Raw genomic sequence first — 26,913 nt, 5'->3', positions numbered from 1 at the left:
CCTGGAAGATGAGATAAGTCTCAAGTATCAAGTAAGTCCCAAGTACCAAGCCTTGAAGTGGGAAAAAAAAAACTTGGGGTCTGCTCTCAATCTGCCGGTCCTTCTCAGGGCTCTAAAGGACCCCAAAAACCATTCCCTAAACAAAACAGACATCAGTCCAGGAGGCAAAGGCCAAACAGTGTGAGAATATTGTCTTATTTTTGGCAGATTGGGGCAGGAGGGGGAGAAGCTGTCAGTAATATACACCCAACCATTACCTGGGACTCCCCTGCAGTGCTTGGGGGCCTCCAGGATCACAGGACCACACCCAGTGATGTTCAAGAGGGGCTCGGGCTGATCCCATTCTCTGGAATATTCTGAAAGGTCTTAATAATTGTTCTAGAAACAACAATAAATATGCTTCAAGCCAACAACTAGAAACCACAAGCGTTGAAAAAAAAAAAAAGAGGAATTGAACCTCTCCCCCATGGGCCCATGTTCCACTGTTAAATCCCCTAGTCCCTAATTAATGTTCCCCACAGATTGCATGGAAGATCAGTAAACCCTGAAGGCTTTCCACAGGCCCCGAAGCTCAAGGCAAGTCTTGGTTCATAGTCACCCTGGCCTGCAGGCAGGCACTGTCCTCAAGTTCCCATCCCTGTCTCCAGTCTGCCCCACCCACACCCCCATCCAAACCACAGCCCCTCAAGGGACAAGCCATACTAGAAATGTGGATGGGCTCAGTCCTACCCTTCTAGTCCCACGGGTGTGTGCTGAGGTCCCTCACCAGGTTGACCCCAAATTGGCTCTCGCCCCTTAGCCGCTTTCCCTGCTATTTTCTTCCTAGAACAAATTCTGCTTTAGGGGAAACTTTCAAAAGCAACCACCAACCCCTTCTCCCCTCGCAGAGAAGGAAGAGCTGAGAGGGTCAACAGCAAAAATCTGTCCCCTAGGGCTGGAGAGATAGCATGAAGGTAGGGTGTTTGCCTTGCATGCAGAAGGTTGGTGTTTCGAATTCCGGCATCCCATATGGTCCCCTGAGCCTGCCAGGAGCAATTTCTGAGCATAGAGCCAGGAGTAACCCCTGAGCACTGCCGGGTGTGACCCAAAAACCAAAATAAAATAAAATAAAATAAAAAATCTGTCCCTTTGTCAAAGCCTCTGTCGCGTCCCTGTACGATACACTTGCTCAACACTCCAGGCCAAAAAAAAATCTCAGAAGTCTGGAACCCTCCAGCCGAATTTATTCCTTCAACCACTTCTCCAGTTGTGGGTAGGTTCTCCGAGGTAGGAGGACAAAGTGGTTAGGGACTGCTCTACTGCTCCATCTAACCCAGTCAAACAAGTAGCACTAAATGGCAGGTGAGTGTTTGCCGAAGTTTATGTAACCGCTATAATCCCTCGGTCATGGGGTTCGATCCCAGCCAGAGTCCCTGGTAGATAGACAAACTTGGTTTCTAACTTGGTTGTTAGAAAAACATCTGAACCGGGGCCTGCTGGAGAGATAGTCCAGCGCCAGTAGAGTGTTTGCCTAGCAAGCGACCGATCTGGGTTTGATCTCCGGCATCCCATATGGTCCCCCCCAACCCCATCTGCCAGGGATGATTTCTGAGCTCAGAGCCAGGAATGATCCCCTCAACATCACCGAGTGTGGCCCCCAAACCAAACAACAATGACAAAACAAACAAACCAAAAACATCTGAACAGTCGGAAACCTTTGCCAAGTTTCAATTAGGAAAGTCCTTGATTTTATGTAACCAGGTGAAGCTCCCCAGAGTATCATCAAGATTGTGTTAATCAAACAATTTGAAATACAATAAAGGAGCGAGCTATTAGGAAGAGGCTCGCTAAGAATCCCTTTCGTAAAATAAAAAATCCTTTTGTGCCTCCAACAAATACTGAAAATTATTCGCCTTCTTAGCATCAGCCTGGATAATCGGGTGCCAAATCGTCTCAAGCCGGGCCTTTTCCTCTACTTAGCTTCCCTGCTGAAATCGTGATGGAAAAAAAAACCTTGTCGTCCCATTGCAATCCCTTCAAATCGCCTCTCTTTCCAATAAACTCTGCCCTGTCTACCTGAAAGTCAGGACCAGATATGGGGGTGTGGGGATTTGCAGTAGGAAGTAGGGGGCTTCGATTCTTCCATAGAGGCTCAAGTTTAAGTCTGTTCATCTCTTTGCATGCTCCTGGCTTGCCACTTGCACAAAACTCCTTGTCCTCATTTTCTGCATCTGCGTTTCTTCCAAGCATCCTGGATCCAAGCATCTTCGTGCAGAAGGTGTGAGGAGGCCAGGGTAAGGGCTTCCAGGGGTGTAGCTGAGAGGTTCCTAAAGGAGCACACACTGCAACAGAAACTTGGATCAACACAGCAGGGACATGGTGGTTCATTAGCCTCGCCGTGTTGTTAACTTCTGGGGGGCCAAGGCCCTTTGTGGACTGAGTCAGGACTCTTGCCACTTCTGAAACAGAAAGCTAGAAAACGCAACTCTGTCCCACTAACTAGCTGAGAGAAGGCCCTTTCTTTCCCTCTCTACATCTTCAAACTCTTAATTACAAGAGGCAGAACTGGCTGCCATGGTGGACGTACAGATATAGCAACTGAAGCCCACCCAAAAGGATCAAGGGGAGTTGTAAGGTTGCAGAGTAAGGCAGTAAGTAGGCAGAGTAAGAGAGTTAAGGGAGTAAGGGAGCAGAGTATGGCATAAGACCAAAGCCCAGAGCTGATGATGTTCCTTAAATCATCTGCTTCTGACTCAACTCAGAGAAGAATGATAGACAGCACACACACACACACACACACACACACACACACACACACACACACACACACACACACAATTCTCTTATTGCCCCCGTCCCTCTGGCATCTTTTTTTGAAAACCCAGATCTATTTGGCCCTATTTGAGGACATCAGTGAATGCCCAGCTGCAATTTTCCACTCTTTCAACTCCTCCAGCAGTAACACTGTTGGTTTTTTTCTTCCTCTCTCTAGTTTCCACATCGCTCCCAAAGGACGCGCGCGCGCGCGCGCGCGCGCACACACACACACACACACACACACACACACACACACACACACACACACACACACACACACGAGCGCACCTGCCTTCTCTCCAGAAGGAAACTTCCTTCCTTTCCAGGAGGAAACTTCCTTCTGCCAAAAACCAAACAGAAGCCAGAGCTGAAGAGGTTTGCCATGCAAAAATCTTGTCTGAGGCTTAAGCGTCCTCGACCATCCCTCTCTTCCCCAGCAGCGCAGCCAGCAGGATAGAGCCTGTTCTTCCGGAAAAGGATTTTTTTTCTTTCCTTTTCCCCTCTGCTCTATCATTTGTCAAACCCGTTGCCATTTCTCCCACTGGTGCATAATCACATAATGAATGCCCCCGACACAATTCATACTCACAAGAGGGCAGGCTTAGGATCCACTGAGACTCTGCCTGTCTTTGCATTGCTAAGAGGTTTTTTTCCCCCCAGACTAGGCAAAAAAGAACTGTAAGAGTGGGAAGAGTGATGCGGACGCAAATGGAAAATTCAAAAAATTCTTTGTTTTTGATAACAATGTGAGATAAGCTACCAGTACTCTTGGCTCTTAGCCAGCAAGACCATCATTTGAATACATACGGCGTTATGTCGCTAGGGGACAGACCTCAGCATGGGAGCCTATTAAATTATTTCCCTTATTCTACTCCCAAGCTGTTTCTTTCAGAACATCTCATCCTCCAGTCACGCTGACTCTGACCTGTTCTCCGCACACAGCCCATCCTGAAGGCTTCTAGGCTGTTCTTTTTGTCCATGAGACCCATCCTTTTTCTATGATCCTGGTTTTTAGTTTCATTTTTTTTTCCCCCTTATGAGGTTTGAGCCGCACCCAGCTGTGCTCAGGGCCTACTCCTGACTCTGCATTCCCTCTTGTCCGTGCTGGGTATTGAACTTGGACCATGTGGGAGGCAAGTGCCTTACTCTATCTCTGTGGACCCCGCTTTCTATGACTTTGGCAAACTCAGACTCATTCTTTGTGTGATAGAACTTAGTTAATATAGCATCAGGGTTAATGCGGGACTCCCTTAAAAAAAAAACTACACCCCGCACAAAGAACTTATCACCTCTAAACACAGCAAGGCACATACCTCTTATTCCACGAGTTCACAGAGTATGACAAGATGAGGTGGTTTTTTTTTTGTTTGTTTGGGACTTTTTTTTTTTTGTGGTCCACATCTGGTGGTACTCAGGGGTTACTCCTGGCTCTGCGCTCAGAAATCGCTCCTGGCAGGCTCGGGGGACCATATGAAATGCTGGGGATGGAAGCCAGGTTTGCCATGTTAGCAAGGCAAATGCCCTACCCTGTGTGCTATTACTCAAGTCACAATAAGAGGTTTTTATTTTTATTTATTTTTGTTTTGGTTTTTGGGCCACACCCGGCGGTGCTCAGGAGTTACTCCTGGCTGTCTGTTCAGAAACAGCTCCTGGCAGGCCCGGGGGACCATATGGAACACCGGAATTCGAACCAACCACCTTAGGTCCTGGATCGGCTGCTTGCAAGGCAAACGCCGCTGTGCCATCTCTCCGTGTCCAATACACGTGTTTTTAAAATACACTTACTTCAGCCTTACTTCAGTTACAGTTCACTGACTGTGGATTTCTGGTCAAAACTATCAAGGCAGATGGACAAGAACTTATATGGATAAGCACCTCCTGTGTGCAGGAGGCCTTATTGATCCCTGAACGATCCCTGGTCACTTCTCAATGTTAAGTGCCCAGTGAGGAACCAGCAAGGCTGGAACACCATGGTCAAGGTGCGACAATGGCCAGGTGCTAGGGTCTGATTCCCCTCAGCTAGAGAATCTCTGGCTACAAATGTACCAAATATACTCGAGTATAAGCCGACCCAAGTATAAACTGACCCCTAATTTTCCCCTAAAAACTGGGGAAACTTAGTGACTCGAGTATAAGCCGAGGTGGAAAATGCAGCAGCCACTGGTAAATTGCAAAAATAAAAATATATACCCAAAACAATGACAATAATTGAGGTATCAGTAGGTTAAATGTTTTTCAATATTTATTGTGAAAGAAAAACTGTAGGGGCCAGAGCGGTAGCACAAGCGGTACGGAGTCTGCCTTGCCTGTGCTAGCCTAGGACAGACCACGGTTCGATCCCCCAGTGTCCCATATGGTCCCGCAAGCCATGAGCGATTTCTAACCACATAACCAAGAGTAATCCCTGAGTGTCACTGGGTGTGGCCCCAAAATCAAAACAAACAAAAGAAAAAGAAAAACTGTAAACTAGCAATAATAACTTTAACACTTTAAATCAAGTGCAGAAAATTGTAGCTTAACAGCTAATCAAGCTAAATCGTGAAGGTTAAAATTCTTCAAAACTGGATTCCTCCTCCTCCTCATCTGTTTGTCCAAACAGAGCTTCAGCTGTATCTGATGAGAGGGTATCAGCATAGACATTGTCATCATCACTGAGTTCCCAGATAGCCTCATCACTGCTGTCGGTCTCATACAAGGCTCAGAATATTGTGGGTTAACTAGGCATCCAGGTCAGTTCAGCCGCCTACCTCTTCAACTCAGCCAAGACTTGGGGACTGAGTCGAAGCACTGTCCCTCCAGCAGACGGCAGAAGATGACTGGAGACTATGTGAGTACGCAATGAATCAAATAACCCGTATGACCTGAATATAAGCTGAGTTTGGGTTTTTTTTTTTTTTTGCTCAAGTATATATGGTACCTTCCCCCTTTATTTGTTGTTTTGCTTTTTTGTCTTAGTTTTTGGGCCACACCTGGCAGCACTCCTGCCTCTGAGCTCAGAAATTGACCTTGGCAGGCTTGGGGGACTATATGGAATGGCCAGGAATCAAACCCGGGTCCATCCCGGGTCGACTACATGTAAGGCAAACACCCCACTGCTGTGCTGTGCTGTGTTGTCGTCACTCTGGCCCCCTTCCCCTTATTTTATTTTAGTTTTGAGTTGGGGAAGGCGATTCCCAGCTTGCTGTTCCTGCAGTCCTGGAAAGACCATTCCACCTGCATGCCAAACCATGCCCGTCCTAATTCGCCATTTTGGGAGGAAGGGTGCCACACCCAATGATTCCCAGTGCCTACTCCTGGCTCTGCACTCAGGGATCACTTGTGGCAGGACTCGCATGGGACCAGAATGAAACGCTAAGGATGGAACTCGGGTCAGCTGCGTGCGAAGCCAGCTACGGCTCTGGCCTCCTTATTCATAAATCTTAAGGACTGAATGAGGCCAGTCTGTGGTCTCACGCTCTTCCTTCCTGTCCCTGGGCCATCTGGCATCCCTGAACTGTATCATACCTAGGGACCACAGTGGTACATCCTCCCCCAGTCCAGTTTTTCACTCGCTAGTGCTTCAGAGAGCAAAAGTAATGGTATTTTTCCTGTTTCAAACTCTGATTTCTCTAATCAAGCCACAAGCCTCAGTAGCCGAAAGAGAGCCATGGGCCAGCCACATCCCCAGTCAAACAGCAGCTCTTTTCCAATAACCTAAACAGAGAGAGGCCATATGGTTAAAAAGGTCAGGCAGTCCCCAGAGTATAGAGGGATGGAACAGCTCCTACAGTGGCAGCAGGGGCCAGACCCTGCATCTCCCTCTCCACAGTGAAAGTTCCAGAATTCAGGAAGACCGAACACTTGGCAACAACTACCTGCTGTGTGTGCCAGGATTCTGAACCTGGCCAGACCCTTCTTGGCTACCACTTTTTTTCTTTCCTGTCTGCCCATCTCTGGCATCAGCAGGGTAGAGACCCGGTCATAGAGGAGGTTAGGTTTGGCTCATGGGGTTTTCATTCCTCCATGGAGCAGAATGATGCCCGTACTGCAGAGAGAAAACGAGGCATGGATGATGTCATGTCCCTTACAGAGCACTATCATGTGCCTACAATGAAGCAGTCATGCCTCATGTTACATCCATATAAGAACCAGAAACACTGAGTCGGAGCGATAGCACAGCAGTAGGGCATTTGCCTTGCACATGGCTGAGTCAGGACGGATCTCGGTTTGACCCCCATATGGTCTCCTGAGCCAGGAGCGATTTCTGAGCGCATAGCCAGGAGTAACCCCTGAGTGTCATGGAGGGGGGACCCAATAACCAAAAAAAAAAAAAAAAGCTACCTTAGCTGGAGACACAGCACAATGAATGGTATGGCATTTGCCTTCCATGCAGTGGTTCGAATCCCAGCATCTCATATGGTCTCCCACGCGTGCCAGGAGTGACTTCTGAGCACAAAGCCAGGAGTAATCCCTGAGCACCGCCAGGTATGACCCCCCCCAAAAAACAAAAACAAACGAAAAAAGGAACCAGAGACATAGTGTGACTTTTAGAGGGATGATGTTGAGAAACTTGAAGTTCTGAATGAACTGGATCCTAGACTGTATCCAGAACACAGGAAGTGTGATATATTTTTTATGAAGACTGCAAGGAATTTCCAAAAATAATAAAAATAGGGGGGTGACAAGGCACAGGAGGGGCTTGAGTTAAAACTCCAAGGGAATATCAAAGTTAGCATACTTTCATACCCAAATAAGGAATCTGCAGGAGACATGGTCTCCCTCCAATTTCCACTTCTCGTATACTTAGGGATTATCTGGAAGTCTTTTCAGAAGTGCCACTAGGTCCCAAGCAATGCAAAGGATAGGAACGGGCCCAGCGCTGCAGGCCTAGAGCCCTTCCGTTAGGGCACGGGATACCAGAAAGTTAGCTGGTGAGTGAATGCTCCAAGCATGGCCTTTCATAACCAGGGGCCTAGTCTTCCTTGGTGGAGAAGAGAAAATTAGCCCCCCTGGTGTCCTGCCAGGCTAGAGGCACCTGCTCCTGCCCTTGGCCTGAAACTCCAGCAAGATGCTCAGGAAGCCAGAGGCCCTTCAAAGGTGTGACAGGACCCCGGGGGAACCTCTGATGACAGGAAACCCCACTTCCTTTCATTACTCAAGACCCTCTTAGGAAGGTTTCCAAAGCCAAAGGCAAAGTGCATCCACTCACAAGGGCAAGCCACCTAACTCTCCACCCAGCCTACACTCAGGGGTGACTATCACCCCTTGCACCAGGTGGGAGGTGTTCCAAACCCTTCTTCCCTCCTGGAGAAAGTGGATTTTTTTCCCCCCAATCACTCCTGCAGTCCCCACCATGCTGCAGTTTGCTCTCCATATCCCCTCTTATCCCCTATCCTGGTGGCTCTGCCGGAGATGGGATTCACAGGCCCGTCTCGATAAATATGTTCTCCTCAAGCAATTTTCACTCGGGGCAAGTGCTCTGAAGATATAAACGTGCACCAAGAGACGTGTGAACCCTTCACACCAGATGGGGGTGTTGTTTTCTTAATCCCTCCACTCCGCCTTCTGAGGTCTCAGCATACCCAAGAGGAATTCATTCGTACCATCCATCTGTGAGAAAGATGAGTCCCTATCTCAATTTAAAACAATCTGGCTCTTCCTTGATATCTATGGAAGCCACCTTGGAGGTGGGAAAGGCAGAGGAAGAAAATTCATCCTGAGTGACTATTACTACCTGGCCCCCTGCCCCGAAGTGAAGTTGCATTTTTTGGGGTTCCACTAAAATCTGCACAGGAAGGGGAGGGCTGAGAGCACCTGTCATCTGAAAGCTCCCCTCTTCCCCAACACCCCTGAAAGCCAGAGTCTGAGCTCTTTCTCGGGGTGCTGACATGAGACACACACACACACACACAAACACTTAGTTTGACATTCACAGACTCCGAGCTGCTTCGTGTGTCTCTCCCAGTGGAGAGGAGCCGGTTTTAATGGACCAAGTGACAATATACACAGACTCGGGAATTTGGCAGGAACTTGCTCAACCGAAGCAACGCGACACAGACAGTGACAGCAGGGAGGGGATGGAAAGAGAAGAGGGGAAAAAAAATTCCCATTAAACAGGGTCACCGGGGAGATAAGGCTTCAACGTAGAAGACACATTCTGTTCCCTCCGAAGTGACCCATTTAAAATCAGATTGTTCCAGGGAAAGCTCACAGGTCTAATAAATTTCCAACCGGCAAGGACGGGCATGCAGAAGCCAGGCTGCTTGGGAGGAGGAACATTTGAAAGAAGGTAATAAGGAGACAACGACGAAGAAGAAAAAAAATTAACTGGTGAATGGGTACTTGGAAAGAGAGTTACTGCATCGGTCCCCAAAAACAGTGTCATGGGGCCAGGATGTGGCTGCATACTGGAGTGTCCAGTTGGCTGCTTTGCATGTGTGAGCCCTGGGCTAGGCACCCACACACAAACACACACACACATGTTTGGGACACACACACACAATGGCAGCATCCAGAAGCGCGCGCGCACACACACACACACAAACACACTATGGCAGCAAGTATGTTTGGAAATGTGGGAAGGTGGGGCTTTGCATCAGTTCCCATCATCACCTTAAAGCCCAGCAGTTTGGGGTTCCCCCCTTCACACACACAGACACACCCAAGCAAGCTCTAGACCACTCAACCCTACAGACACTCACAAGGTAGGTGTAGGTAGGGTTCAGCTCACCCCCAAACGGGCCTCTTCTCTGCAACAGGAGCCAAGAGAAAAGTTCTTTGCGACATCACAGCCAGCAAGAAAGGCGAGATGGGGGTGTCCGGGGGAGGGGGAGAAGACTTTCAACACAAGATGTTCCTCTCCCCAAAAGCAACAGATGCTCACAAGCTGGGATGGGGTGAAGGGGAGGGACATAGAGAGAAGGTTGTTCCACTTGGGGTCACTCTCCCACCGCACCTTGACCACTCCCCTTGTGCCTAGAAGTGGAGCCAGGCTCTGGGTCACCCCAGACTTGAGAACTTGCACACACACACACACACACACACACACCATCCAGCCTCTCCAACGGAGCTCCCCAAATGGACACGAGTAGCTGGGGGAACCCTAACTCGTGGAGAGGAGAGGATGTTCCCTCTCTTCTCCTCTCCCCTACTCCGCCAGCAGCATCCAGAGTCCTGGGGTACCTAGCAAGCTACAGGTCCGGAGAAGTTGCCCAGGCCACCCCGGGGAGGGATTCTTCTTCTTTCTTACCTGGGCCGTGACAGCTACCGGGCAGAGGGGCACCGTGGAGGGAGTCCGGGTCGGGGTCCGAGGAGGCCCCGAGCCCAGCGCAGCAGACCCGGGGACCGATCGGGGTGTCCGGAGCCGGAGCTGAGCGCGGTGCCTCGCGCCTCTTCTTCCTCGGGTGCGGCTGCGGGGAGCTGCCAGCTGCCCGGGGGACTCTTCCGAAGATGGGGCGCCCCGCATGGGCAGGAAGGGGTCCGCCTGGGGGTCCTCCGGAGTGCGATGCGGGGGCCGGATCCCCACTCCTTCGCCCCTTTCAGAGCAGACAGGGCCTGCCGGCCCCCGGCCCCCGGGGCTAAGGCAGCGAGGAGCGCGGCCGGCCGCGCGCCCCTAAAGCTCCGGGCGCCCCGAAGACTCCTCCGGGGGCAGAGACAGAGACGATCGGAGGGCCGGAGCGGGCCGGGAGGCGCCTGGGGGTGCTGCAGGCGGCTCCCCGGGCCTGCACCGGCTCCTCCGCCGGGGGAAGAGGCGCTGGGGAGAGGGAGAAGGGAGGAGAAGGGCCTCGCCCCGGCCTGGAGCGCTGGCAGCGCGCGGGGAGCCGCCGGGGGGCGCGGGGCCGGGGCGGGTGCCGGTGGGGGGGGAGGCGCCCCGGGAAGGTCACCGCTCGGAGCGGAGGCGGGGTGCAGGGAAAGCGGGGATCGGAGCTCCCCGGAGCGAGCTGCCGCCGCCGCCGCCACCGCGTGCCCAAAGCGCCCGGCTCGCTCGCTCAGCAGCTGCAGTGACTGTGTGTCTGTGTCATGTCAGTTGCAGCCGGGGGGCGGGGCCCGCGAGCTGGGGGCGGGGCCAGTGCGGCCCGTGACGGCGCGGACAGCCAATAGGAAGGCCCAGAACTCCAGGCTCCGCCCCCTATCTAGACACCGCCCCGGGCCAAACCACGCCCCTAAGTCCAAGCCACTCCCCTTCCCTCCTTCTCCACTCCCCCCCGCTCTCGGGAAAGCACAAAACCCGGAGCCTGGATCCACTGACCCGGGTCGGATGGAAGAAAAAAAAAATAATAAAGGGGTGCAAAGCTAGCAGCTCTTTCTCCGCCCTTCTCCTCCTCTTCCATCACCAACCTAGTCACCCCCTACTGGCCGGGCGCTCCCGGGCGCCTGGAGCTGGAAGAGTGAAGGAGGAAAGAAATGGGGGTGGGGAAGGAAGCATTAAGGGGTTCGCAGCTGCAGCCCCAAGATTTTTTTTTTTGCAAAGCTGGCTCTCAGGGTCTTGCAGCCCTGCTGGGGTTGGGGTGCAAAGATGCGGCCAAGTCCGAAGTTGTGCCCTCCCCGCTGTTGGCACCCCTCTCCTCCGCGCGCTCACTTCTATTCGGGTAGCTGCTGCTGCTGCTGCTGCTCGGGAAGGTGGGCGGGATGGGATGGGATGGGGGTGTGGGGGGGACAGCCCCCTTTTGGAGAATCCTTATCCGAAAGATTCCAAGAGAGCTCTCTATTCTTTGGGAGTGGGAGGAGGTGGAAGTGAATTGCATTGCATGACATTCTAGGCCCTTATGCGCACCCCTTCTCCTTGCAATTCAATACACACGCTCACAAACACACGCATGCCCTTGCAGGCACAACACGCCTTCGCCCCGTTGTTCCGATCTCCTGCTCGCTCGCTCGCTCGCTCGCTCTTTTCCTTCCTTGCACGGGTACCCCCAAGCGCCCCATTCGGCTGCTGCCTTGCTTTGCCTTGCCTTGCCTTGCCTAGCCTTGCAGCCGGCCCGGTCCTCCCTGCAGGCGAGGCCGCGTGGGAATGCCAAGTGTGTATCATCCTAAGAAAGGCATCCTAGGAGCTGTGGGACACTTTTTGCTGATGGGGAGACACAGGGAGGTGGGAGAGAAGCACACACACACACACACACACACACACACACACACACACACACACACACACACACACACACACCAGGAGAAGAAAGCCAAGTGGGCGCGGGAGTGGAGGGATGGATGATGCATGTGGGGGGGCCGCTCCCACTGGGGAGACCAAGAGCTCCCACGCGCGATCCTCCAGATCCCGGATTTTTTCCTCTGCTCGGTCCCAAGGCTTTTGGGGGTCCGCTTCCTCCCCGCCTCACTCCCAGGATCCTCACCTCTCCCCCCAGTCAAGCTGCCGGAGTCTCAGACTGGCTTGTTTGAAGCGTCTCTCTCTCTCTAGTGCACGCAGAAGCAAGCACCCACCTTAGTTTTGGGGGAGAGGCTGGATGGAAGCTTTGTCCAAGAAGACAGAAAGTGCAAGGGCTGGGGAGGAAAAAACGGGGTGCGTAAGAAAAAGGATGCGGAGCTAGTGGCCCGCGCTGACCACACTTCCCCAGAGGTCAACCTGGGGGCCCAGGGAGAGTTGGATCAAAGGTGGTTTGGTCCCCAGCGGTGCAAACCTGGCTTCTGTCCCGGGTCAAGCGATTCTCAGCTTGGAGCTTGACCCAGCCAGCTCCCTTCTTTCCCTCTAGCCTCTTTATACAGCGACCCCCCCACATCCCCCCCCCCCCACTCACCAACACCCCCTCCCACTCTTGTTCAGTTCTGGGACCCAATTTACCTAAACTCGGAGGCTGGTCTGGTGGAAAAGGTAATGATTACCCAGCAGCATCGTCCCCGACGATGGGAAAACAGGTTTTTATTTGGCTTTTTATCTTATTTTTTTTCCCTGTGCTTTTATTATTTTTTTATTATTTTCTTTTTTGGGACTTTGCTTTTTGGCTTTGGAGCTTCTGTAGAAGTTAACTGCGATGCTGAGGGTCCCTGCAGTCTTAACCGCTTCCAGGACGAGTCTGCAGGTTAGCAGAGAGAGGAGATGGCATCAGATGTTGGTGCTAAAACCGTATGAGAGAAGAACTTTTATATGATTAAATAGGATCTGATAATCTAGAAACCAGGAACGTGTCAACGTGTAAGGCTGAACCTTTTAAACCCAAGTGTTGCTCCGTTCTCTGACATATAACTCGGTTCTAGAATACAGTGGAAACAGGCGATCATTTATATATGTGTATGTTTGTGTGTGTATATATAAACATGTGTGTGTGTGTGTGTGTGTGTGTGTGTGTGTGTGTGTGTGTGAGGGCCAGCTGTCCTTCTAACTCTTTTCCCCCTCCCCTAGCCAAACACCAGCCTCGGATCCTGCTAAAGTTGAACCAAGAATTTGAGCATTCTTTTTATTCATTGCTTTGCTTCACTTCATTAGTGGTGTAAAATGCATTATTGCAGTACATTAGCATATTAATAAGGGTAACGTGACTGAGGAAGGGAAGAGGGACCTGAAATTTACAAGCATAGGAGAAATCCTGGGATGATAGCAGCATCTAAAAGATAAGCTTGTGGGAAAGAAACAGAGCCATGGTAATTGCCCCGTTGTGTGCCTTCTCTAGTTGGGATTTCAGGAAGAAAAATAGGACCAGGATAGAAGAGGGGGGAACGGGAGCAATAGCCACTCTGGTCTGGTAAAGTACCTCGAAGACACCAGTCATTGTCTGGGGGTTCACAAAAGGTTACTTGCATCAGTCCTTAGGCACTTGCAACGTGGAAAAGCTTTGCTAAATGCAATCCTGCAGTATTTGAGTGTTGTATCTGTTCTAAATAAGAATTGTGGAACTAAGAATTGTCAGATGAAATAGTCCGCAAACTGAGGGTTTTTTTTATTTTTTTGTTCTTTTGCTAGTGATATCAAGATTCATCTACGTGCCATATTTGAAGAATTCCTTTGCCCTAGTCATGGTAGACTGATAGATGATTGATAGATAGATAGATAGGTAGGTAGATAGATAGATAGATAGATAGATAGATAGAAAGAAATGCATTCTAAAGTAGGATATACTTATGTACTTGCCTATGAGTTATTGCCCCCATTGACTCACACAGCATATAAATTGCCTTTCAGAGGTTTCAGCTATGACACAATAGAGTAAGAAATGCAGAATAAAATATGTAAGGTGATAGATCTGGTCTTTTTAAAGCAGCTGCACTGCTTCCGTTAAGAAGTGAGAAGTGATAAAATACTGAACCTCTAAACCAACTCTTATTTTTTGTTTGTTTGTTTGCTCGCTTAAATCAGGGTCAAGGAGACCTAATCTGAAGAAACCATTCTTAAAACTGCCACTAGGGGGCCCTAAAGGCATCTCAAAGAGGAAGTCCTAGGACGTGCTTTCCCCCTCCCTTTTTTCTAGGTCTCCTTTGGAGTCCCTCATGAAACTGGATTTTAACCAACAAGTAAGGGTCTAATGTAAAGTTTGAAGGTTAATCAGGCTTTACATTTTAAAAACACCAAAGTTCTATTTTGACTCGGGGGTCAAGGATGGAGATTTTCCGTTTTTTTTTTCTTACTTCTAACAACAAAGGAATATTGAGTTTACTGAGAGGAAGGTGGCCTGATTGCTTTATCAATGCAACTAATGTTCCAAATAGAACAGTCTTTCTGAGATTTAGGGGAATGATGTGGGGAGTTGTATTTTGGACCTTCAAGTGTTTGGTTACAAAGGGGTGGGACACAATAAATATTTCATCGTGTCCAGGGCAATTTATGAGAAATCATGCCAGCTAGAGGAGCTTAACAGCTGGATTGATTGAGGGAGCACAGGACTTATTGTGGGGGGTGGGGGGTGAGAGGACACTTAACCAGAATGAAAGAATCTCACTATTTTGACAGGTAATGCTATAGTTAGCCAAATATTTGAAAATCAAGACTGGCCATAGGTAAAACTGATCAAAATATTCTGATCAAAAATATTTTTTGTTGGGGCCGGGCGGTGGCGCTAAAGGTAAGGTGCCTGCCTTGCCTGCACTAGCCTTGGACGGACTGCGGTTCGATCCCCCGGTGTCCCATATGGTCCCCCAAGCCAGGAGCAACTTCTGAGCACATAGCCAGGAGTAACCCCTGAGCATTACCAGTGTGGCCCAAAATCCCAAAAAAAAAAAAAAAATTTTTTTTGTTCAAAAATTTTTTTTTTTTTTTGTTTTTGGGCCACACCCGGTGACGCTCAGGGGTTACTCCTGGCTATGCGCTCAGAAGTCGCTCCTGGCTTGGGGGACCATATGGGACACCGGGGGATCGAACCGAGGTCCGTCCTAGGCTAGCGCAGGCAATGCAGGCACCTTACCTCTAGCGCCACCGCCCGGCCCCTGTTCAAAATATTTTTGATCAAAATAATTTTTGTAGATTTCAGGCCAGGAAACAAGTACCTTGTGTAACACTTGCCTGGGTATCCAGAATCAATCCCAGGCACCTCATCTGGTACTTGAACATCAGGAGTTATCCCAGAGGGTTAAGTCTTAAGCACAGTTAATTGTGGACAATCCCTAAAGGAAAAATGTTTTATATATATATATATGTGTATATATATGTGTATATATATATATATATATATATATATATATATATATATATATACATATTTAGTTTTTCGGTCACACCCCTTGACATTCAGGGGTTACTCCTGGCTATGCGCTCAGAAATTGCTCCTGGCTTGGGGGACCATATGGGATGCTTGGGATTGGACCGTGGTTTCTCCTAAGCTAGCGCAAGGCAGACAGACACCTTATGGCTTGTGCCACTGCTCCGGCCCCTTTTCTATATTTCTATATTTTAAAGTCTAGCCATCCTGCACTGGTGGAGGGTGTGTGTGTTTGTTTATTTTATGACTGAAACCCAACATGCTTGTAATTAAGGTCCTTGAATAAAGACATTAAAAAAAAAAAACCTAGCCATCGAATTCTCTGGACTTTTGCCCCCTTAGCAATCTTAGAATAGCTTTACCACATCTAACCATTTCATAAGCTCAAGAAGTTTTTTTTAGGAGGCTCGAGAATCCAGCCACACTTTGAGTTGTACTGATCTGGAGAAGCCTAATTATCTCTCAGCCAATGTAGAAAATGTCCTCTTCAGACACATTTCAAGGGAAAATTTAAGCACATGAAACATTCCTCTGTCATTCGGGTCAATAATCAAAAAAAAAAAAATTCCTGAACAAAACAAAATGCCTCTATCTGGGCAAAGCAGAGTACAAGTTGAGCCCGTGGAGGAATTAAAGAACATGGCAAAAGCCACCAAATTAACACTAATGAAAGTGTGATTTGAACATAATTTAACTAAATACAAAGCCGGTCTTGAATCAAGACATGAGATGAGAAAAAGAGGGATAACGTCTCTGCTCGTGGCATGAAAAATAGTTTATGTCCCCATCATCGTGTTCATTAAGCACGCAAGACACAGGTAGTCTCAAAATAGCATTATTAGCTTCCGGAAGACTTGCCACTGCAAACCTCAGAGCCAGCTAATTAGAACAAATTTGGCTCTAGATGGAGAATTGCATGGTCTTTAGGAGGGAGGCTTGATTCACTTGCTGACTGCAAGTCCATCAGAGTGAAACCTTGTCAGCTCTATGGCAACCCAACCCGCTCAGGATGAAACCCTTTGCTGCGAGAGTAAAAGTCTTCCAGAAACAGGAAGGTGAACCAGGAGTGAAAGAGAAATGAACGAGACTTCATTTCATGGGTAGACTGAATCTCTGGAGAGCCTGCCCAAATACACTCACATCTCTATGGGCAGCAGGGAACCTCAAGATAATGAAACTCAAAATAAAGCAAGCCCAAACATTGATTAAAAAAAAAAAAAGCATCAAAGCTCCAAATGAAAAACTGAGAGCCCATATCTTTGGAAGTTTGGCAGCAGAATTCTTTCGTAACCCTTGTTAGAATGGTAGACCTGGAGTGAAGAAAAGGTATACAGTTAAGGTACATGCCCAGCATACTCTAGACCTGGGTTTGGTCCCCCATACTCCAGGGTGCCTTCAGCATTAGTAGGTGTGTCTCTGTAGGCCCTGAGCACCTATGGGTACTGCCCAGGTAACCCCTTCAGGGATTGAGCTACACTGCATCCTTGGGGTCTCTTTCTTATACCACTAGTCCAGTTGGACACAAGGGTCATTGTAACGCCACCCCTGATTCCTCCTGTATTACCTTACCTAAAGAAAGACCTGCCCATGTCTGGGCGGGGTCTTTGGTAGGTAACGAAAAGGTTTGACCTCAGGGGCACAGGGGATTTGCATGGATAGAGAAGGAGGAGGAGAGATGTCTAAAAGACAAGGTACAATGCAGGGCTGAATAGGAATCCAGCATAAAAGGTTATGATAGAAACCACACATGTTGGCTATGGCTAAATAAAGCTGATATCTTCTGGAACCTGTTTGTGGATGATTTCCTTGCTGCCACCCTGAACCGGTAGACCCAATAGCTGGTGGGGGTTGGAGACACGTGGTGCTGGGACGGCAGAGAAAGGCCACTCCATTCATCCCATCACCATCCAGCTCCATCCAAAGGACCTCTTAATTATTTTATTCTACAGGTCATCTTCTGCTTCTTCCCCTCGAAAAAAGTCCATCTTCATTGATTTGATTAACTCCTAAATTTTGTTCTCTAGCCATAAAATGGAAACTCCTGTCACACATGTCAATGCCCTGGGGGATCTGATTGAGGTAGGCCTGGAACAAGGCCTGAAATCAGTCTTTCTAACACCTTCATGGCCCACACTTTGAGTAGTAAAGATCTAAAGGAAATTTTTTGGTCATCGACCTCTTCCTAACCTTTCATCCACTTCCTAAAGGTTCCCCTCAAATACGGATCAGGGAACTTGGGTGTACTGGTAATGGGGGGGGGGGGGAGTAGTATAACTACATATACAAACTACAGACTTCACAACACCGAATGCATGAGACCCAAACTACAACCACCAAACTTCATCATGTGCCTGTCAAGGTGGGAGATAGGGCTGGGTTGGAATGAGGGAGACTTGGGAAGCCTGGTGGAGGAAGATTGACAGGTGATAGCATTAGTGCTAGAACACTATATGCCCCCCAAAATCAACTATGGAGAACTTTGTAAATCACAGTTCTTTAAATAGAATTTTTAAAGGGATTCTTCAAAGAATGAACCCTCAATCAAAGCTTTGGGAGATGATTTCAGGAAATAGAGTGAAGACATGAGGATAAAATAATAGAAGAGGAGTAAGGCCACTGGGAAATGTTTTAGTATTTGATGGATCATCAGTGGGTCCTCTGAGAGACTATGAAGGATGAAATTATCCAAAAAGTAAACTTCTGAATGATGGAAGCTGTATTTATGCATGCTATCTAATATGGTAGCCATCAGTCACTGGCTCTTATTGTGCACTTAAATGAGGCCAGACAGTGTAGTTTAAAGACTGATATATTTTTTTTTAGCTGTTTGATTGTTTTATTTAGATGTTCTATGATGAAATAATCACATGGAAATACTGGGATACTGGATACAGTGCTGAAGCTCATGAGTATAGAACATAACTCTGAATTATTCCACTTAGAGTCAGGCAACCTGGTAGAGAATTTAACCATCAAATTCCCTTATTAGTTGAGAATTACTCCTAGAAGTCTGTCCATTCTTTGCTCTTATATCATCCTTCCTTGACAATAGAATGTCCATAGCACACAGTTGCAGAGCTGAAGGTAAGACACTCTAGTGTAGGTGGAAAGTGGCTGCCAAGAACTGGATGATTCACACAAAAAACAAACAAACAAACAAACAAACCCACAAAGCCTTGCTACACCAACCCTTCATTTTTTTCCTTTTTTCCCCTTTTTCTTTTTTTTCTTTCTTTCTTGTGGTTGTTGTTTTGGTGATGATTTTTTTGTGCTGCTATTGTGGTTTTTTTTTTTTTTTTGTCATTGTTTGCTTTTACTTTTTGTTTTTCCTTTTTCCTTTTTTTTTTGTTTTGTTTTGGTTTTTGGGCCACATCCAGTGGCGCTCAGGGGTTACTCCTGGCTCTGTGCTCAGAAATTGCTCCTGGCAGCTATTTCTGAGCAGATAGCCAGGAGTAACCACTGAGCACCACCGGGTGTGTCCCCCCCCCAAGAAAAAGACTAAAAGGGGACATGTATATTGTCTTTAGGTGTTTTTCTTTAATAGGTATAACTCCTATTGTCTATCTTTTTTATGTAATGGCAGTTTTCCCCATTCCTTTTATTGGATCTATTTAATAGAAAATTCTAGTAGATAAGTTTCTCTAGTGTTCTGAGTTCATATTAGAATCAGGTTATCAAGACTGTTTAGCTTGTTATTTTTACCCCCATATACACAAGAAGTATCATATGGCATTGTTCCTTTTTACATAGGCTCATTAAAATGAGGAAATCTTACTCATGCAAACAAGTTCTTAGTCAATGATAATAGAATCTTAGTCAATGATAATAGAATCAAGGAACCTAAACTTTATCAATCTAATCTCAAAGGGGCCTGTTACACTGGCAGGCCAGGGGCAAAGGGTGGTGGGATAGGATGCACTCTGGGTCCATTGGTGGATGGAGGTTGATTGATGCTGGTGGTAAGAAGAGCTCTGACTCATTGTATATCTGAAAGTCAACTATTATGGACTCTGTAGATCACAATTGTTTCAATAAAATAAAATATTTTTAAAAGAAAAACAAAAAAAAATCGCTCCTGGCAGGCTAGGGGGACCATATGGAATGCCGGGATTGGTCCTGGGTCGGCTGCTTGCAAGGCAAATGCCCTACTGCTGTGCTATCTCTCCAGCCCTCCTTTCTTCTTTTACTTTGATATTTATAGCCTCTAGTTTAGATGGACTCCTCCCAGTTTTTTTTTCCTTTCTTTTCTTTTTCCAAAAGAACCACAGAACTTGAATCATCTTGTTCTCCCTCATAAATTGAGTGTTGCGGAGCGAATGGATGCTACCAGGAGCAATCAGTTGAATGAACATTGAGTGGAAATAAAAAAATGCTCAGACTTAAGCACCAAACCCAAAGTCACTGACACCACCAGAATCAAAAACAAATCTACAACAAGCTATCCACAAAGGAAACCTGTTACACTAGCAGTCCATGGGGCAAAGGGGTGAGGTATGGGATGCATGCTGAGAATAGGGGTAGAGGGAGGTGGTAGAAATAGCTCTAATTCATTGTCTTTATTTACTTAAATATTACTATGAAAGACTTGTAATTCACTTTGATCACAATAAAAATTATTTAAATAAAAAGAATTGGATGACCAGCAAGGCCCATCTAGTGAATATGAGCATGAAATGGACAGCATTTTTTGTGTGTGTTTAGGCCACATGTGGGTGGTGCTCCGGGATTATTCCTGACTCAGCACTCAGAAATTACTCTTGTGGTGCTTGGAGGACTATGTGAGATGCTGGGAATGAACGCTTCATGCAAGATTAGCACCTTTCTCACTATAATATCGCTATTGAGCTTAGACAGCATTCTCTAAAAGACTCCAGATTTTATTTTGAATCTGACCGATTCCTCAGTTTCTAGAGCAAAGTCTAACTAGCATAAACTGGTCAATGCCTTCCTTATCGTGGCCAGTGCCATTGGTGCAAGATTGAATGGATAAATAGAGTAGTTACAATAAAGGTGGTTCTTGTGGGTGCTGACTACTAAAAAGTCTGGACAATGATATGATACTCACACTACTATAAATCCATTTGGTGAAGCAAAAGGACAAGTTGCTTTAAGAATAGCAGAGAGCAGAGAGACAGAAAAACCCAGTATATCAGCTAGCCAGTGCTTTGGGCTGCAAGTAACAGGCAAGAGATTAATTAATGATCTTATATTGTGAGACATCTCCAGGTAGCAGCTCAATGGAACCACGATGTTTCTATTTCATCTTCCATGGTATGACCTTTGCACTTTGGCCTTACATGCAACTTCCTGGTCACAGGAGATCAGTGGTTACTCCGAACACCATGTTTTTAAGACAGCATAGAAAGTTGAAAGAAAGCACTCTGTCTTTTCACTGATTTCCCTTTAGCATTGACCTGGGCCTTGAGTCATGCTCAATTTTCTAGGTTTTATGAGCAAAGAAAAAAACAAAAGAAGTAATTCTTGAGTACTAGTTTGCCAATATTTCTATTCTAGAACCCTTAATGATGCCATTGGGGTTGCAGAGGACCAACCCTGCCTCTGAGTTTTTCATTTATAGAAGCCAATAGGTCCACCTGTTGGGTAAATTTTAGCTGAAGTGTCTTTAAATTTTAATGTATTTATTTATTTATTATTTTTATATATTTTTTATTTATGTATCCAAATCCATCCTAACCAATGTAGATTCAAAGGTCTACTTCCTACAGGCTCTGACTCAGCACTTGTCATCCTCCCTCTACCCTGAACTCAATGACAGCAAATCCTAGGAGGGTACAAGGAGCTTCCTCAGCTCAAATTCTGCTTGTCAAACATTAGCTATCTTATAGTCAGGGTTATGAGATACCTAGATTTAATGAGAGCTGCCATTTCCACATGCCACCATGCTTGGTCTGCTCAACTACAATCTTCCTTTGCTTGAGAACCTGTTTCACATTCCAATTCTGGAGGTCCAATTCCTGAGACCCAGGTCATCTATAAACTTCTCACTTCCCAGTTCCTACCAATATTCCTGCCACGGAGTCTGCCTCCTGCTTCTAAACCTCTGTACTGGTCTGTGTTCTGGTGAGAATCCAGAGGGAGAACTTTTGATGACACCAAGAGCACTTTTCTCTGCTGTGGCAATTTTATTTCTGCCTGTGTGCACTGAAGTATGCTGGGATCAGAAAACTGAGTTTTTGGGGTTGATGAGCTCTGCATGGGTAGAGTGAATCATTGGATCCCAGCTCAACTCCCAAACCTCATTCCCAAATTGATTCTTTCTCTCTCTCCTGGGAAACTAGGGTAGATCTGGAAGCCAGGGGAAGGCTACTTCTGTATTTTATTTAGTCCTGCTAGAATGCAGTAATTTTTTTTACTTTGAATCATGTCAACTGAAAATGCTTCTCATTTAGAAGATAAATCATGGACTCACATAACAGTCTGTAGCTACTATTCTCACACCCCTTCCTTGCTCTGTATTTTATGAGATAAGGACTGTAAGGAAGCACGGATGTGGTTCCAACACTAGACACTCTGAAATCTAATTTCGAGACAAAACATTTACTTTGAAGCATTACATGACTTTGCAAAATTAGACACACACAAAGAGCTATCATTCAGGATTCTTAAATGATGTGTTGAGGGGGCTGGGAAGATAGCTCAGGGAACCACAGTGCATGCTTTGTCGGCAGAAGGCACATGTTTGATTTCCAGCATCACATGGTCCCCTAAATACTGCTGGCACTAATCCAGGAACAGCTACTGAGCCCCATGGATTATGCATCCTCACTCCCCTACCCCCAAAGGAAAGTTGTAGTAAATGTAATCAGGATAATACATCTTACGAAAGAAGCTACCACCAAGTCTGCCTCCTTGTGTACAGAGAAGTTTTGAGCTTCAAGAAATGAAGAAAAGCTTCTGAGCAGGCAGGGTGATAGGCTGAGGTGACACAGTTATTTGCAGGACCAGAAACAGGAAAACTCATTTGAGCCTAGAATTGTTTAACAAATTGTAGCTGCATCTGTATTGTGTGTCAGATTCTAGTTTGACCACTTTATTTTTATAAGAATAAAGATAGGTCTTGCCCTTTTGAATGGTTCCTAGTCATGTCGACTTAAAAAAAAATCAAAGAGGGCCCGGAGAGATAGCACAGCGGCATTTGCCTTGCAAGCAGCCGATCCAGGACCAAAGGTGGTTGGTTCAAATCCTGGTGTCCCATATGGTCCCCCGTGCCTGCCAGGAGCTATTTCTGAGCAGACAACCAGGAATAACCCCTGAGCACTGCCGGGGGTGGCCCAAAAGCAAAAAAAAAAAAAAAAATCAAACAGGAGTGTGTGGTATGTTTTATTCTTTGGCGAGGATCTATGGGGTGGTGGGTCACACATACCCAGGATGCTCAGAACTCTTTGATCAGTGGGCACTTCTGGCAATGCACCATCTATGGTGCTGAAGACCAAACCAGGTTGGCTGCATGCAAGGCAAATTCCCTCCCTCTGGTTCTATCTCTTCAGCCCTAGATCTTTAATTTTTCATCGATTTCATCCACTGTTTTCCCTAAGTTACCAATTCTTGGCTTCCCTTACTTCAAAGACCGTTGAAATTCATCCTTTCTACTTTATTTATGAGGTTACTCTTAGCTTAGCCCTTCATCTTCTGGGAATATTGCCAAACCTGCCTTAGTCTTTATTTTTAATTCCCTAATACTAACCTGCCCCCATTCCTAAATGCTAATCAAATTAGCTCCTTGGAGTAAATCTGAGCATATTTCTTCCAAACACGTGTTTACCTCTATCTGATATATGTCTGACTTCCTCTCAGTGATGCTGAACTGCCAACCCCCATGTGGGGTCTGTAGTATCACTCCCAGACCAGCATTTTCAGAGAATGCAAAAGGTCCAGAGAGCAGACTAGAGGAGATACCCAGACCAGTTTACCACTGGAAACCCTCAAGTGAAGTATTCATCCAGAAGTATCAATTAAGTGCATAAAGAGGAAGAAACCAGGAACCACGTTAAAATATTTGAGTCCTGTTTTACTGTGCATTGGCAATCATCAAGGCACTGGGGGAACATTCAACTGCATGAGCTCCATGAACCAAGCAAATCCCTATTGCTCTCATCATTGTGCAAATTTTCAGGATGTCAAAAAGGTCAACAACTTAGCCTAAGGTCACAATGTTGACAATAGATGGGAACCCAAGCCCAGGTGGTCAACTTTTAGAGCCCATGCTTTTTTTTTTTTTTTTTTTTTTTTTTTGATTTTGTGGGCCACACCCGGCTTTGCTCAGGGGTTACTCCTGGCTGCCTGCTCAGAAATAGCTCCTGGCAGGCATGGAGGACCATATGGGACACCGGGATTCGAACCAACCACCTTTGGTCCTGGATCGGCTGCTTGTAAGGCAAACGCCGCTGTGCTATCTCTCCGGGCTCAAGAGCCCATGCTTTTAACCACCCCATCATATTGCCTGTACAAAGTGCAAGCTCTGGAACAAATTAAGGAAATATTTTAGAAGACTCTGACATGAATTGAAACATGCATCTCTGAGCTACAAGAATGAAGTTTCCTGGGGTAACAAGCAGTTGAAGATATTTCACAACCTTGATGAATGGAGGACAACGTTTTTCTCTCTAAATTGTTGGCTTTAAGAGTCCTCGGATGTAGAAGTCATGAATGACCTTATTGTTCCTCACCATGGTGCATCTACAGATGCCACTGAGGGACTAGGCTAGTTTGTCCTCCCTCTCACTGACCCACCTTTTCCATAAGTTCGATGCTACCCTTGGCTGCTTCACTGTAGGTCACATGTTTTCTATCCATACTTCAGTTCTTGTATGCCTTGCGATTCTTATTTATGTCACCTGTCTCCCTGTTAATTTTATTTTCTCTGTCTGGACATCATGGCCTTTCCACTTCAGTTGTCTTGATGTCAAGCAGGTTATAAAGGATTGCTTTATTTCCTAGAGTAAATCATTTTGAAACAATTCTTTTTCCCATATGTCTTTGGGAAGATCTTCCTTTTCCCTGGTTCTGCATGGCTTTGTTGGCTTCAAAGGTTTGTCGTTTCCAGCTCATTTATTCTCAGGAAGAACAAATCTATCGACACCTCTTTTATTTTATTTATTTTTTAAACCAATACACCAATGATAGATCTCCCTTTGCTCAGTCCTTAAAGTGGGAACTTGGAACTGTTTTCAAGACCTACAACTGAACAGAAGGTGTTTCTTCCCCCACCCTTTTTTTTGACACCTGGAAAAGCTCAGGGGTTTCTCCTGGCTCTGCATCCAGAAATTGCTCCTGACAGGATGGAGACCATATTGGATGCAGAGGATCAAACATGGGTTTGCAAGGCAAACACCTTACCACTGTGTTATCTCTCCAGCCCCTATTCCCCTTTGTATTTTTTTTATTTTTATTTTTTTGGGTTTTTTTTGGGGGGGGGGTCACACCCAGTAGCGCTCAGGGATTACTCCTGGCTCTACACTCAGAAATCATTCCTGGCAGGCTCAGGGGTCCATATGGGATGCCAGGATTTGAACCACCATTCTTCTGCATGTAAGGCAAATGCCTAACCTCCATGCAATCTCTCTGGCCCTATTCCCCTTTTTAAATAATAATAAAAAGAAATGTTTCCTGCTTACACTTTTGGGGCCACATCCATAAGTGCTAAAAGGGAGCACTCCTGGCAGAACTTTGCTGTGGCGCTAGGATTGGTAGTGCTCTGGGGTCACCAATGGCACACCTGGCAGTGCTCTGGGAGCTAAGCATTGCCAGGGATTAACCTCAGGACCTCATGCACACTAAACATGTTACTGAACTACTTGAGTTCTCCCCACCAGCCCCTGGGTAGAAGAGTCTTAATTTGTTTTGTTTTGTTTTCTGTTTTTTTTTTTTTTTTTTTGGGAGGTCACACTCGGTAGTGCTCAGGGGCTCTGCACTCAGAAATTGCTCCTGGCAGGCACAGGGGACCATATAGGATATGGGATTCAAATCACTGTCTGTCCTGGATTGGCTACGTGCAAGGCAAACCCCCTACCAATGTGCTATCTCTCTGGTACTTAGAAGAATCTTTATTTTTTCAATGTATTTTTATTATCATTTTTAATTAAGAGATTATTTAATTGAATCGCCATGACATAGTTACAAAGTCAGTCATGGTTGAGTTCAGTCATACAATGTTCAACATCCATCCCTTCCCCAGTGCACATTTCCTGCTACGTATGTCCTCAGTTTCCCTCCCTCTCTTCCCACTGCCCTCTCCTCAGCCTGCTCTGTCAGATAGAAGATTCTTTTGACTTATTCCCTATGTGGCTTGGTGATTTGTGAGAGGATCTTCTCATTCTCTGTCATAGGCTCTTTCTCATAGGTCAGGATTAGTGGAGTGAGCAGAAAGGCAATTCCCAGTTCCTCTTAGTGTGCTTCCCAGAAACGTTTTTTTTTTCTAGTGGAACTACATCTTTTATCTTATTCTGGTTGAATCCTAGATTTACTAATAGGTCTCTTTACAGATTTCATTGGTTTCTTGCTTCTGTAGATTCAATAATATGTCCAAAAAGTGAACTTTGCCACTCACAGCAGCTGACAAGAACAAATAACTCAATTGACAGCCCCTCTATTTCCATGTTACTGTTCTGTAAGAAGTTGAGAAAGGCACTGTGTGATCTTCCAAAGCTACTTTATGCTTTTGAGATACAAGATGTAGGCTGATTAGTTCCTTGTGCCTTGCTTTGGGGTTTATATAGTCATAAGCAACACCTTCTGAAGAATTGGCTTGAATTTTAATGAAGAGTCTAAAGTTCAACTTTCCAATAGAAGTAGGCTTTGGTTGAAGGATGGTATGGATTCCAGCTCCTGCTTTTTCTCTTGCAAATAATTATTCACTTCAGCTAGGCATAGTGACCATATTTGGTGGTCAATTTTCAGAGAAAGTGAGGAAGGAGAGTCCAGATAATCAGGACTTTCCATTGGTCATCTCAAAAAAATTTTGTTTCTATAGGGCTATGTGATCCAATTAGTTCTCTTTACAAAAAACTGGTTGCATAGTGCTTAGTCAATTAGGTAACAGAAACAGTTAAAGGACACAAGTAGGCCAAAAATAAAAATAAAAACACAGTGGAACACAGACACAGGAGATAGGAGGCAGACAGACAGAAAGAGGCAGGTCATGCAATAGAAGCAGAAAGCAATGAACAAACAGCAAGGGATTGATGACAAGGAGAAGAAAAAGAGACATGTGCCAACATGAGCTGTAAAATGAAAAGCTGTAACACTGAAGACATCCAGACATCCGGTATTCAGAGTGCTAATCTCACATGCTATCCCAAAGAACTTAGAAACCAGTCAGAATTCATTGTAACAGTCAGATGAACCAAACCATACTGTTGCATTGGAGTCAAGATTCTTGGTGATATAATGTGAAAGTAACTCTTTCCTTACCAGCATGAGTCAAGTACATACTGAGAATTGGTCTTAATGGAGCTATTAGAGTTTAGTTCAACGTTTATGG

At 46.3% G+C, this 26,913-nt stretch overlaps 1 protein-coding gene across 1 annotated transcript in view; it reads right to left on the bottom strand.

The window, feature by feature from the left end:
- Positions 1-10,448, bottom strand: part of LARGE1 (LARGE xylosyl- and glucuronyltransferase 1) — a 479,868-nt gene extending 469,420 nt beyond the window's left edge. The window contains exon 1 of the mRNA XM_049771991.1: positions 10,025-10,448. The gene's annotated coding sequence lies outside the window, so the exon portion shown is untranslated. The remainder of the gene's footprint in view (positions 1-10,024) is intronic.
- Positions 10,449-26,913: the final 16,465 nt, after the last annotated feature.

This window comes from Suncus etruscus, chromosome 4 (assembly GCF_024139225.1).
Source record: "Suncus etruscus isolate mSunEtr1 chromosome 4, mSunEtr1.pri.cur, whole genome shotgun sequence".
Taxonomy (NCBI): Eukaryota; Metazoa; Chordata; class Mammalia; order Eulipotyphla; family Soricidae; genus Suncus; species Suncus etruscus.
Note: the sequence above shows the minus strand (reverse complement) of the source record. Positions and strands in the feature narration are given on the sequence as shown.